The following is a 14,163-nucleotide window of genomic DNA, read 5'->3' as shown; positions in this document are numbered from 1 at the left end:
ATTGAAAATTACACACCCGACCCACACATCTGAAAAAAGGAAGTGACGACGTTTCGGTCCGGCCTGGACCATTAGCAAGTGACGACGTTTCGGTCCTTCCTGGACCATTAGCAAGTAACGACGTTTCGGTCCGTCCGGGACCATTAGCAAGTGACGACGTTTCGGTCCTGCCTGGACCATTAGCAAGTGACGATGTTTCGGTCCGGCCTGGACCATTAGCAAGTGACGATGTTTCGGTCCGGCCTGGACCATTAGCAAGTGATGACGTTTCGGTCTGGCCTGGACCATTAGCAAGTGACGACGTTTCGGTCCGTCCTGGACCATTAGCAAGTAACGACGTTTCGGTCCTTCCTGGACCATTAGCAAGTGACGACGTATCGGTCCTTCCTGGACCATTAGCAAGTGACGACGTTTCGATCCGGCCTGGACCATTAGCAAGTGACGACGTTTCGGTCCTTCCTGGACCATTAGCAAGTGACGACGTTTCGGTCCGGCCTGGACCATTAGCAAGTGACGACGTTTCGGTCCGTCTTGGACCATTAGCAAGTGACGACGTTTCGGTCCTTCCTGGACCATTAGCAAGTAACGACGTTTCGGTCCGGCCTGTACCATTAGCAAACAACACAACGACTTGATAATGGTCCAAAACAGGCCGAAACGTCGTCACCTGTAGTTTAAGATGTATGGGGACATCTTGTGTTACCTGTCAATCCAATTCGACCCTTATCAACCAGCAAGCCTTCAAATACGCTTCTCTTGGATGTATTTTTGACCGAATAGTATTGTAAGCCTTAAAGCCCTAACAAATCTCATTTACAATGGCATGTTCACTTTAAAACAATCCTCATTAAACTGTACAGCATCCCAATTAGGAATACATTTAGACGAACAGTCAGTTAACGCTGACCCAGAAGAAACTAAGGCATTATGACACACACACACACACACACAAACACACACACACACACACACACACACACACACACACACACACACACACACACACACACACACACACACACACACACTCACACTCCATAATTTTAAAACCAGGTATGATAGGGAAATGGGACAGGAGTCATTGCTGAAAACAACCGATGCTCGAAAGGCGGGATCCAAGAGTCAATGCTCGATCCTGCAGACACAACTAGGTGAGTACACACACACACACACACACACACACACACACACACACACACACACACACACACACTATTCCTGTTAATCAACTTGCCTGTCCTGCGATCCTCTTTGCTTACACGCGAGTAAATGACGGAGGTGGGAGAGAGCCAATGAAAGAGGAGAGGGAGTATGGGATAGGAGAATCTAAGATGGAAAGGATAGAGCCTAGCAGGAGAGGGAAGCGCCATGAGACGAGGGTTTAAGAGCCTCTGATTGCTTCATCCAATCAGGTGAAGAACATCAGCTTAAGTAATTCCACTAGTGGGTAAAGCGAGGATACAGTGAAATACAAGCAAATAATACAACTGTATGAGTAATAAACTATTCACACACCGGACACTTTAACTAAGACTGTTACATAAATTAAATATGTTAATAAAAACTAAAACTAAAAATTCAATGAAATGACCAACTATTGTGGCATGGTAATTGTCTGGATCAGCTTGAGGTATCTGTGGCAGGTGGCTAGCGTTACCTGTGGCAGGTGGCTAGCGTTACCTGTGGCAGGTGGCTAGCGTTACCTGTGGCAGGTGGCTAGCGTTACCTGTGGCAGGTGGCTGTCGTTACCTGTGGCAAGTGGCTACCGTTACCTGTGACAGGTGGCTACCGTTACCTGTGACAAGTGGCTATACCGTTACCTGTGGCAGGTAGCTACCGTTACCTGTGGCAGGTGACTTCCGTTACCTGTGGCAGGTGGCTAGCGTTACCTGTGGCAGGTGGCTAGCGTTACCTGTGGCAGGTGGCTACCGTTACCTGTGGCAGGTGGCTAGCGTTACCTGTGGCAGGTGGCTGTCGTTACCTGTGGCAGGTGGCTGTCGTTACCTGTGGCAGGTGGCTGTCGTTACCTGTGGCAGGTGGCTATGTCGTTACCTGTGACAAGTGGCTATACCGTTACCTGTGGCAGGTGGCTACCGTTACCTGTGGCAGGTGGCTAGCGTTACCTGTGGCAGGTGGCTACCGTTACCTGTGGCAGGTGGCTACCGTTACCTGTGGCAGGTGGCTACCGTTACCTGTGGCAGGTGGCTAGCGTTACCTGTGGCAGGTGGCTACCGTTACCTGTGGCAGGTGGCTACCGTTACCTGTGGCAGGTGGCTACCGTTACCTGTGGCAGGTGGCTACCGTTACCTGTGGCAGGTGGCTACCGTTACCTGTGGCAGGTGGCTAGCGTTACCTGTGGCAGGTGGCTACCGTTACCTGTGGCAGGTGGCTACCGTTACCTGTGGCAGGTGGCTACCGTTACCTGTGGCAGGTGGCTAGCATTACCTGTGGAAGGTGGCTAGCGTTACCTGTGGCAGGTGGCTGTCGTTACCTGTGGCAAGTGGCTACCGTTACCTGTGACAGGTGGCTACCGTTACCTGTGACAAGTGGCTATACCGTTACCTGTGGCAGGTAGCTACCGTTACCTGTGGCAGGTGACTTCCGTTACCTGTGGCAGGTGGCTATACCGTTACCTGTGACAAGTGGCTACCGTTACCTGTGACAAGTGGCTACCGTTACCTGTGGCAGGTGGCTACCGTTACCTGAGGTGGCTACACTACATTAATATATAATATACTTAGCTACTAGATATACAAATTTCGGCACATAAAATAATCTACAAATGGAAAACTCAATACACATTTCACTGCAAGGTTCGTCTGAAGTTTGTATACATACCCTCTCCTCTGTATTCAGACATACACATGTATTAACATTCTAACACGTAATTAATTATTTTAATTAACAAATAATAATACAGAATGTACTTAGTCTCTCTCAAACTCGTATGCTAATTCTCTCGCAAACTATTAATACAAATACGACTAACTCTGGACCTAGCAGTTGCCTAAATGATCACGTTATTAAGAATGTCAAATATATAAGAAATATATGAATACTGTAACGTTCGTGTGTGTGTGTGTGTGTGTGTGTGTGTGTGTGTGTGTGTGTGTGTGTGTGTGTGTGTGTGTGTGTGTGTGTGTGTGTGTGTGTGTGTGTGTGTGAGTATCGCCTGCGAGAATACTAATATCAATATGAATCATCTTCTACCATGCAAGATGAAATCACATTCACGTGATGCCTCAATTGAAAAAAATACGTAGGAGCCATCAAGAGGATTCGAACCCATTCAACTGGTATACATTTCTTATCATCCATTATCTTTACACAATATTTTCCCTCAATAAAGCATACTCAGTAAAGTGTCTCAAGTGAATACTTTCACTCACAACATTTTGATACCCATTTTTACCCTCATAAGTAGATTAGACCTTAATGAGGTAAACCATTAAATACATTTTTTTTCCCAATGAGATATTTTGAGATACAAACACAGCATTTTTTTTTTGGCAAATATGTTTTTGCTAAAATATATATTTTAAGATTTATTCAACGGTGTAAAATCCTCACTGATTGGGTGGCAGGATTGGAGCTTCACCGGAGAGTCACTTTCATGTTAATTAGGGCCTTTTTTTGGTCCAATTATTCCCAATTAGAGTTTCCTGTCACGCTGGTGGGTGAAAAATCTGAAACATTTCAGGTGACAGGATCGAGTGAGCTTGCGGATTAAGTTCAATGATAATTTAGTTTTCATTCTAAATGACTCGTATTAATCATTTATATTGCACATACCTGTGAAGTGCAATTGCATTTAATTCAATAACATTTACCGAATAATTACCAAAGGTTCTCTACTCATATATATATATATATTTTTTAATTAAGTTTTATTTTATTTGTGAATAGTTTGATAGCTTATGGTCTTCGCTCCCTGTGTTAGTAGGTTTAGGAGCAAGAATACAACATACAGCATACAGCATACAACATACATGATGTATAACCTGCCAGGCTGGGCAGGGATCACGTATTTCCTGAACCAGTCATACATTTACTGGTATAATCATAGTATTTTCTGGTAAAAGCAAATAGATATTAAAATAAATGTTAATTTAATAATTTGTTAAAATCAAATGTATAACAAAGTCACATAAACATGTTGAATCTAATAGAAAATTTTAAGGAATATACAATGGGATCGAACACACACGTCCCTAGAGTTACCCAACAGTTCTGATCTGAGGGTTTTCAGTACAATGACAGATTGAGTTTTGCATTAATATACTGAACTGTAGGGTTGGCTTACTGAAACCTCCAGTTTGAAGGTTTCCTACAACACTACACACAGAAATCACAATAGCGTGATGCACCCTCTCGGACGTAGGTTCGAACCCTCGTCACGGCCCTTGTGGATTTGTTTCTGCAACACTCTTGTCCAAGGGTTTCTGAGAGCATGCTACCCCTGTGTAAATATAATTGAAATATAAAACAAAATTATAATTTGTATTTTGTATGGATTTATATAATGTATAAATTTGTATACTGTATAGGTTTGTAAGCTACTTGAGGTAGGGGGTAGAAATATAACTACTCCATCCTTCTATAATGTATTATATTGTCTCAGTATACTTATATGAATTGATTGATTAATTCAGTCAATTGTGTTGTGTTCAATCATACTGTGTTGACCAGAGAGGTTTGCACATGACGCTGGCCTAATGTTTTTAAATGGGTCTGTGGTGGGTATGTGGGCCTGCGGGCCGCTCCAAGCAACAGCCTGGTGGACCAAACTCTCACAATTCAAGCCTGGCCTCGGGCCGGGCTTGGGGAGTAGAAGAACTCCCAGAACCCCATCAACCAGGTATCAACCAGGTATCAACCAGGTATCAACCAGGTATCAACCAGGTATCAACCAGGTATCTGACCTGTCCTTTTCTTTCCATAGTTTTGCTTTCATTCCTTTACAATAAAGATTATAATTATTTTTTTTTTGCAGTATTGATAATAACAGTAGTATTACACTATTATTATTTCTGTTATCATGGAGTTTTAAGTAACAATCTTTGGTATATCCGCCATATTTTTTTTTAATATTTATGTACATAGTCATTAATGCGGCTTCCCTACACTATATGACAATTAAATAGGTTAAAAAATAAGTTCTGAATAATAGGTTGATTAAATAGGTTCTGAATAATAGGTTGTTGAAATAGGTTTTCAATAATAGGTTGATTAAATAGGTTCTCAATAGGTTGAGAAAAAATTCCCAGCTCACAGGATTGTCAGTCATACAGGGGACACAGGTGACCTGTTGCTTACACTACCAAACTCTAGATACATCTGTTAAGAAGCTAAGTTACATGTTCACTTATACAGATGACTTAAGTGTGCTCGACTATAGCACTTATATACTTTATGCTATATGGTTATGCAGACGATGAGTCACAATAACGAGGCTGAAGACATGATGACCACACATCAGAAGATGAAGAGACGACTATAAAATATATTCAAAATATAAATTGATAACCTGGGAGCAAATATATTTAAAAATCTATAATTAATTAAAATATTAAAAATATTATAACCTTTTCAAATATAAAGGATAATATAGTTTGTCAAGAATTTTTCAAGTAATACTAAAATTCCTCAAATTATGCTATTCACACCCATGTAGTCAACTCTTCCACTCACTTGTCAATCAAACTGGTCATCAATCAAGCACTTGCTCAAACCATCAACCGGACATGACGTTTCACACCTTTATGAGTGATTAATACCGTCGTTACTTCCTAATCAACATTCATCCTCCTTGTTGCAAACTCTTCACACGCCGATGATCGGGGTCCTTCTCTCCTGCATCTCTCATCTACGCTACTCATCAATTTCCAATGCTCTGCCTGTCCCGCCATGTCCACTCTCACCATATTTTCCCCTACTCCCATGCATCACTCCCCCTCTCTCTCCTTATCTCTCTTCATTGTGATAATAAAAGCAAAGGCACTTTTCAACTCGTAAGTGAATTACGGGAGTCAAGAGCTTCAATGATGCCTGGCTCTGGTGGGCTGTTGTGGTGTAGGGGAGAGAGAGAGAGAGAGAGAGAGAGAGAGAGAGAGAGAGAGAGAGAGAGAGAGAGAGAGAGAGAGAGAGAGAGAGAGAGAGAGAGAGAGAGAGAGAGAGAGAGAGAGACACACACAGACACACAGACAGACAGACAGACAGACAGACAGACAGACAGACAGACAGACAGACAGACAGACAGACAGACAGACAGACAGACAGAAATAGAGAGGAAAAACAAAACAAGAGAGATTACAAAAAAATATTTTATTAAATGTCTTATTAACCTACCCTGAAACAAGACAGTAAATAGATAACTGAATTCCGATTTCAATAATATAAATAAAACATGAAATATTAAAAAAATTAAAATTAACGTAAAGTAATTTTGAGTTTAATTTAGAGGGGAAAAAATACCTTATGAATAACAGGGTGAAGTTGGAGGTCCTTTGGGAGAGAAACTCCCATAAGATAGATAGATCTTCCTCGTACAAAAATTTAATTAATATCTACATACGCTAAAGAGTGATTGAAATTGCGACCAAATTAATTAGTCCTGCTTTTACCTGTATTATACCTGTTTCCTCTCTCCCTCTCCCAGAAATCCTCAGCTTCTACAACATCATCCACGAACTCTCAACCTTTCCCCAAGAAATCCCATCTCCCCCAGTAACCTCTTCTCCCCCTTTCCCCCCTCCCCCACGAACCCACAACCCCCCAGTCTATCCAAACCCCTCGTGATCATCACCCCCTTCCCAAACCTTCCCCCCAACGGACGCTGAACCCCACAATACTACCCCCCCCCCCCCCTATCACGTCACCCCCTTTTTCCACGATCTCACAACTTTACCCATCCTAATCCCCATCACAACATCTCTTCCCCCACTCTCCAACGACCCCCACATCCAATCCAACTCTTCTAATACAACCCCAATCCTTTCCTTCCCCTCACCAGCACTCTGTAAATATGAGTCTAATTTAAGAGACAATGTTATGAGCTGCTCAGAGTCAATAAGAGAGAGAGAGAGGGAGGGAGGGATGAGAGAGAGAGAGAGAGAGAGAGAGAGAGAGAGAGAGAGAGAGAGAGAGAGAGAGAGAGAGAGAGAGAGAGAGAGAGAGAGAGAGAGAGAGAGAGAGAGAGAGAAAGAGAGAGAGAGAGAGAGAGAGAGAGAGGCACAGACAGACAGACAGACAGAACAGACTCTCAGAAGTGTATCAACACCCAAGTGTAGATACACTTGTGAGTATTAACACTTGGAAGTGATACACTTGCAACGGAAGTGTTGATACACTTCCGTTACATCACAATACTCTTGACAACTCAATCTACTCGTCTGAATTTCTCTGTAGCGAACATACGCCTTTGTCATTTGGACCTCTGGCGGTCTCATCTGGACTTCTGTTTAGGTTACCAGGACCTCTAAGACATCTGTCTATTGATAGGTGGCTCCCACAGCTGTCCCAGATGTCTTGACAGGATATGAAGAACAACTTATTGGGTTGACAGAAAGTGGGCGCAGTTCAGGGACGCTTCTCAGGAGTGGAAATTTAGATGTCATATGATTTCTACTTTCGGGAGTTGTTCTACTCCCCGAGCCCGTCCTGAGACTAGGCTCGACTTGTGATAACTTGGTCCAACAGGCTGTTGCTTGGAGCGGCCCGCAGGCCCACATATCCACTACAGCCTGGTTAGGTCCTGTACTTCTTGCAAGAAACTGTCCAAGTGCCTGTTGAATACCTCCACCTTCGTTCCGGCATTATTTATAATGCTTGCTGGGAGGGTGTTGAACAGCCGTGGACCTCTGATGTACAGACAGTGTTCTCTGATTGTGCCTATGGCACCTCTACTCTTCACTGGGTCTATTTTGCATTTCCTTCCGTACCTTTCGCTCCAGTATGTTGTTATTCTACTGTGCAAATTTGGGACCTGGCCTTCCAGTATCTTCCATGTATATATTATTTGATTCCTTTTTTTATCTCCTTTCCAGAGAGTACATTTTGAGAGCTTTGAAACGCTCCCAATAATTCAGATGTTTAATCGTTTCTATGCGTGCCGTATATGTTCTCTGTATTCCCTTTAATTCAGAGATCTCTCCTGCTCTGAAAGGGGAAGTGAGTACCGAGCAATACTCAAGACGGAACAGCATCAGTTATTTAAATAGTGTTAGCATTGCTGTGTGGTCTCTGCATTTGAACGATCTCATAATCCATATTATCATTGTCCTGGCCGCCGCTATATTTGCTCGGTTACGTTCACTAAATATCAGGTCGTAAGACATCATTCTTCCCAGATCTTTTACATGTTGCTTTTCCTTCTATGAGTTGGTTTGATAGTGTCCTGTACCTTGTGTTTCGTTGTAATTCCTCGTTTACACCATACCTCAGTACCTGGTGCTTACAATGGGAAAGGGATGGAAGAGAAGGGGGCGAAGGTAGAGGGAAGTTGGAACAGTGACGAAAGGGGTTATTTTCGCTACATCTGAGCAAATAGGGAAACCGAGTGTACCAAATCCCAGGTGTTTTCAACGGTGGATACTTGGCCAGGTCTAAGATAATGAGGGAGGTTGGTAATGGCTCCTCACTTCTCTCTAGGTGAGGAGCTACGACAGGTACGGAGCGGTAATTCGCTGATCTTTACGGGCTTTGAAGAGGCAAGATGATGTACTGGAAAAAGCAAGAAGTGGCATTGAAGGAGAAAGGAAGAAGTATTCACAACAGGGTACCATGAGCCTTCACAACAGGGTACCATGAGCCTTCACAACAGGGTACCATGAGCCTTCACAACAGGGTACCATGAGCCTTCACAACAGGGTACCATGAGCCTTCACAACAGGGTACCATGGGCCCTCAGAACACCCTGTTGAGGAAAGATCCAGGTTACACAATATAACAAAATTTTTGTTCCTGGTTAGTTTTATTTTTCTGACTGCTTATCCATTCAAAGTTAAAGGCGGCATGACTATCATTACCCTCACACTGTGCTTTGAGCTTTACCTCAGACCGCTTACGGCTTTGAAGGACCCTGAAGGCTTCTGACTTATGAAACAATGCGCCCCAACGACAGGCTTCTGCAGGCACACCTCCAAGACGTCTCCACCAGGCTGTCGCACTCAAAGCTCAAAAGCAAAGTTTGAGGAAAAAACGCCCATTTTCAATACAATTTGGAGGCATTAAGCAATCAGGAAAATGACACTTACTACCCTATGAGCAACAGCCGAGTTACACTATGTACTCGGGGTACCACCACGGGCGAAACCAACTTGAAATATATATATATATATATATATATATATATATATATATATATATATATATATATATATATATATATATACATATATATATATATATATATATATATATATATATATATATATATATATATATATATATATATATATATATATATATATATATATTTATATATATATATATATATGCGAACAAGCCTGAATGGTCCCCAGGACAATATGCAACTGAAAACTCACACCCCAGAAGTGACTCGAACCCATACTCCCAGAAGCAACGCAACTGGTATGTACAAGACGCCTTAATCCACTTGACCATCACGACCGGACATAATGAGGTGATGTCCGGTCGTGATGGTCAAGTGGATTAAGGCGTCTTGTACATACCAGTTGCGTTGCTTCTGGGAGTATGGGTTCGAGTCACTTCTGGGGTGTGAGTTTTCAGTTATATATATATATATATATATATATATATATATATATATATATATATATATATATATATATATGTGTGTGTGTGTGTGTGTGTGTGTGTGTGTGTGTGTGTGTGTGTGTGTGTGTGTGTGTGTGTGTGTGTGTGTGTGTGTGTGACGAAAACAACACGATTTAGTGATGCTTAAATGCCCCAATATATCACGAAACAAAACAACAAAAAAACGGATACATGAATGAGAGAGATATATAAACTGGACAGGAAAATGGAAAGACCAAATACACGGAATATGAAAGAAAATACTCGTGTTGAAAACTGCGAGAAGGACAATTACATTAATTTTTTTGCCCCCCCCCCCCCCTTTCCTTCCCCCCCCCCCTCCTCCAGTAACATGCTTCCAGTAAACCCCTAAAATGCTCTCTTGTCACTCTACTCTAACTCCATCTGTAGAGCCCCGAGGAACACTGATCCAGCATCGCCGTTGACGAGATGGTCGAGTGCCCCATCTGGTGCCCCTAGGATGTCCACCTCTATATCCCCGTATGGGCACGGGCCGCGTCGCCCTCTCATGCCTCGTTTGCCTCATCTGAATACCAGAGAGGAGGTTAGGTGCACTGCAAGCGACTCCTCGTCACGGCAATAACAGCTGTAGGGGTCAGCGCCCCCCTCTTGCTTGGTTATATACCCTTCTCGGCCAGTTTGAACCGTGAGGGGGGTGGGGGGGGAGTACGTGCCTACCTGTCCTGTGTTCGAGAGTGCTGTGCTTTGTCTGTGTCTCACTTGTTGCTTTTTAGTGTATGCTGTGTTATTGTGAGTGTCTGCTGTGTTATTGTGAGTGTCTGCTGTGAGTGCTTGCTGTGTTAACCCTTGAGTGTCTGCTGTGAGTGCTTGCTGTGTTAACCTCTGAGTGTCTGCTGTGTTTACCTTTGAGTGTTGACCAGACCACACACTAGAAGTTGAAGGGACGACGACGTTTCGGTCCGTCCTGGACCATTCTCAAGTCGATTATCTTGAGAATGACCATTCTCACAATCGACTTGAGAATGGTCCAGGACGGACCGAAACGTCGTCGTCCCTTCAACTTCTAGTGTGTGGTCTGGTCAACATACTTCAGCCACGTTATTGTGACTCATCGCCTGCACCTTTGAGTGTCTGCTGTGTTACGGTGCTTGCAGAGTCGAACTTGCTATCCTGATGTCCACGTTTCCAGTCACCTAATGAAATGGCACCTTAATCAGGGCACAAAGTGCCACACACAAGAGCCCAGACCAGGTGAGATGGCCCTGCATGATGAAAGAAAGATGACCCGCTGTTCTCTGAAGATGAGGTGAACACTAGAGAACCTGTCCTACCTATAAAGCTCTTCTACAGGAGCCTCTTTACAACGGCCACCAAGATGGAGGAAATAGTCTTGAAAGACAGTAGACAAAAGTGTGACTTCTACCTACACTAAAGAAACTGCATAACTTACCATATATATATATATATACCCTGAGAGGAAGAACACTTGTTCATGAAGAACTCTGTTGATACAAACAGAACACCATGAAACAGATGATTGTCGTCTATTCCTTTACATGTCCACTTAAACAAGAGGATAACATGTCCTCCATAGTGCCTCACAATATTCAAACAACAAGGTTCTATCAAAGAACCTGCTATCTTTACATACAACCAGACCATCACCAGAGATATCATGACCAACGACACCGAAATAATCAACAGATACAATGATAACAAATTATATATAGCCGAAACACTGCATATCGAACACTAATTCTAATATCAATCACCACGTTACATTTAGGTATGTTCTCTCATTTACAAGACCAAGACGAAGCTGCCTGTTTACAGTAACTACTCTTACTGACTCAGCTCACTAATGAGCATTCACGAAAATTTACGTGAGTTCATAGAACGTAAGTTTTACGACGCACTATCACAGAGATCTAAGCAAATATATAACAACATTACCCAAAATAATAATTTCAAAAAAGACATCAGTCCCATTAATCCCTTGTTGAAGACCCCAGGGGGCGTCGCCCCCGGGTCACTACAGCCGTGACATCACGTCACAAATCCATCAGTAGTATTACCATATCCCCAGCTTGAATGGCGCCACAACTGCGGCCATTAAGGGTTCAAACATGTCAACAAATGCCTTTTATCCCATGATCCATCTATGCAAATGGCTGTCAAATCTTTCATCGCAGTAAGCCACATAATTCCCCTCGCTAAAGTGTGGTAATCAGAGTCCTGTGTTTATTTATATTGGTGAAGTTGCTGGTGTGTGTAACAACTGGTGCTGGGAATGGTTAACACTTGAAGTATCACTTCAAAACCACTCGTTATTTTGGTTTACGGTGGCAATACCTCCCTTTAAGTAAATCTGAATAATTTTGATTATAAAATGTAGAATTATTTCGACGTAGAACACTGTTTATGGAAAAGCTAAAATGATGGTATGAGACATGGAAATTAAACGAGGTTTAAAAATCACGGTTTTTCCACATTTACAGACATTCAAGAGCGCCATTAAATGTAGGAATTATCTGTTATCTAACACACACACACACACACACACACACACACACACACACACACACACACACACACACACACACATATATATATATATATATATATATATATATATATATATGTATATATATATATATATATATATAACCTTCAACGTCTGTAACCTCGTTGAAGGTTACAAACGTAATAATGGAGACACAATCGACTTGAGAATGGTCCAGGACGGACTGAAACGTCGTCGTCCCTTCACCTTCTAGTGTGTGGTCTGGTCAACATACTTTAGCCACGTTATTGTGACTCATCGCCTGCACAAGACACACAAGTTACAGCACCCCCTCTCCTGTGCCAGGTAAGTCCACTACGGGATCACCATAACCCGTGCTACTTGGAACTTTTTGCTCCAAGTAGCGAATCAACAACACAAGACATCAGGGCTAAATTGTAGACTGAAGCACATATATGTTTCATAAGGTCACATGGTACATCATCAGATATTACACATGTTCCAGTTTACCAACTGGTAAATGCAACTTTCTGTTGTTCACCTCACAAGGCAGAGATGTATTAATGAGATATGCAGCCTACAATAAGAATAATAATAAATAAAAAAAATTTATCGTTCCTCATTCATAAGAATGGACAAGCAAATTTTGGATAAATTGGTGTCTTTCAATATACCAGATTCAATTAAATAATTGTGTAGTTGATTGTACAGCAGGCCAGGAAGTCTAAAATCTTTAACGGTTTCACATTCAGTAATGTTGTGTTAATGAGTTAATGATTAGTCACAGAGTTTACAATCTGAATATTCTGGTAGTGGCTCAGCCTCACTAACCTGCCAGATGTGTCTATAGCCAAGGCGAATTCGGGCAATGAGTACATCACATGGCCTGGTCCAGCTACTATGCTGACCCTACTAACCATACAAATATCTATTATTACAAAAGTTGTCATAGCTTTTAATACTGCAACTTTCAGATCTTTTGGGTATTCCTTAGTTCTTCTAAATCTGAAGTAATCTCTTTAATTTGTATGTTTCTACCAATTGCATTAGATGGTCCAAAGTCATAATTAGTATTTTCTTTCCTGCTGCAAGCCTCATTGGCCAATTGATCTACAAAATCCTGCTTTTCAACTCCAACATGGGATGGGATCCACACGAATTTTATGCAAAAATTTATTATCATTGGCAAAAAGCACATTACATTTAGTATATCAAAAAACTTATGGCGCTCTTCAACTCATCCGGAGTTCTAAACTCCATATCACTTTCCCACGAAATCCAGGATGGGTACCTGACCTCCACGGGAAGCTACTGAAAGGAACAGATAGTGGACAAAGAGAACTTCTTTCAAGTGAGAGAAAGTAGAGGAGACATCCTGGAAGTTGCCAGTACAAGTGACTCAAAGAAATGTGAGAAAATATTCGTACCCTGTACGTGTGGGTTTGGCCAAAGATTTCCTAACGTCACTAGATTTATATTATAACGAAACAAGTGCAAAAAGACAAGTAGGCGGGACATGAGGAATTAGATCTCACTTCCCTGTCACACACACACACACACACACACACACACACACACACACACACACACACACACACACACACACACACACACACACACACACACACACACACACCTGAAGCCTCTGACCCATGAGAAAAGACTAAGGGACCTGGAGCTTAACACACAGAAAGCTAAGAGAATAAAAGGGACTTGATAACGACAAACAAACAACGCTGAAAGTCGACAAAAAGTAGTGTTCACAGGAGCAGTAGAGAGGTACAAAAAAATCACATACAAGTCAGAAAGATTTTAAAATGAAATAATTTAAAGTAAATAGAATGGAGTTAAGGAAGACGGTCTTTAATCCAACTTAATAC

Source organism: Procambarus clarkii, chromosome 51, assembly GCF_040958095.1.
Source record: "Procambarus clarkii isolate CNS0578487 chromosome 51, FALCON_Pclarkii_2.0, whole genome shotgun sequence".
NCBI lineage: Eukaryota > Metazoa > Arthropoda > Malacostraca > Decapoda > Cambaridae > Procambarus > Procambarus clarkii.
This window is presented reverse-complemented; position numbering follows the sequence as displayed.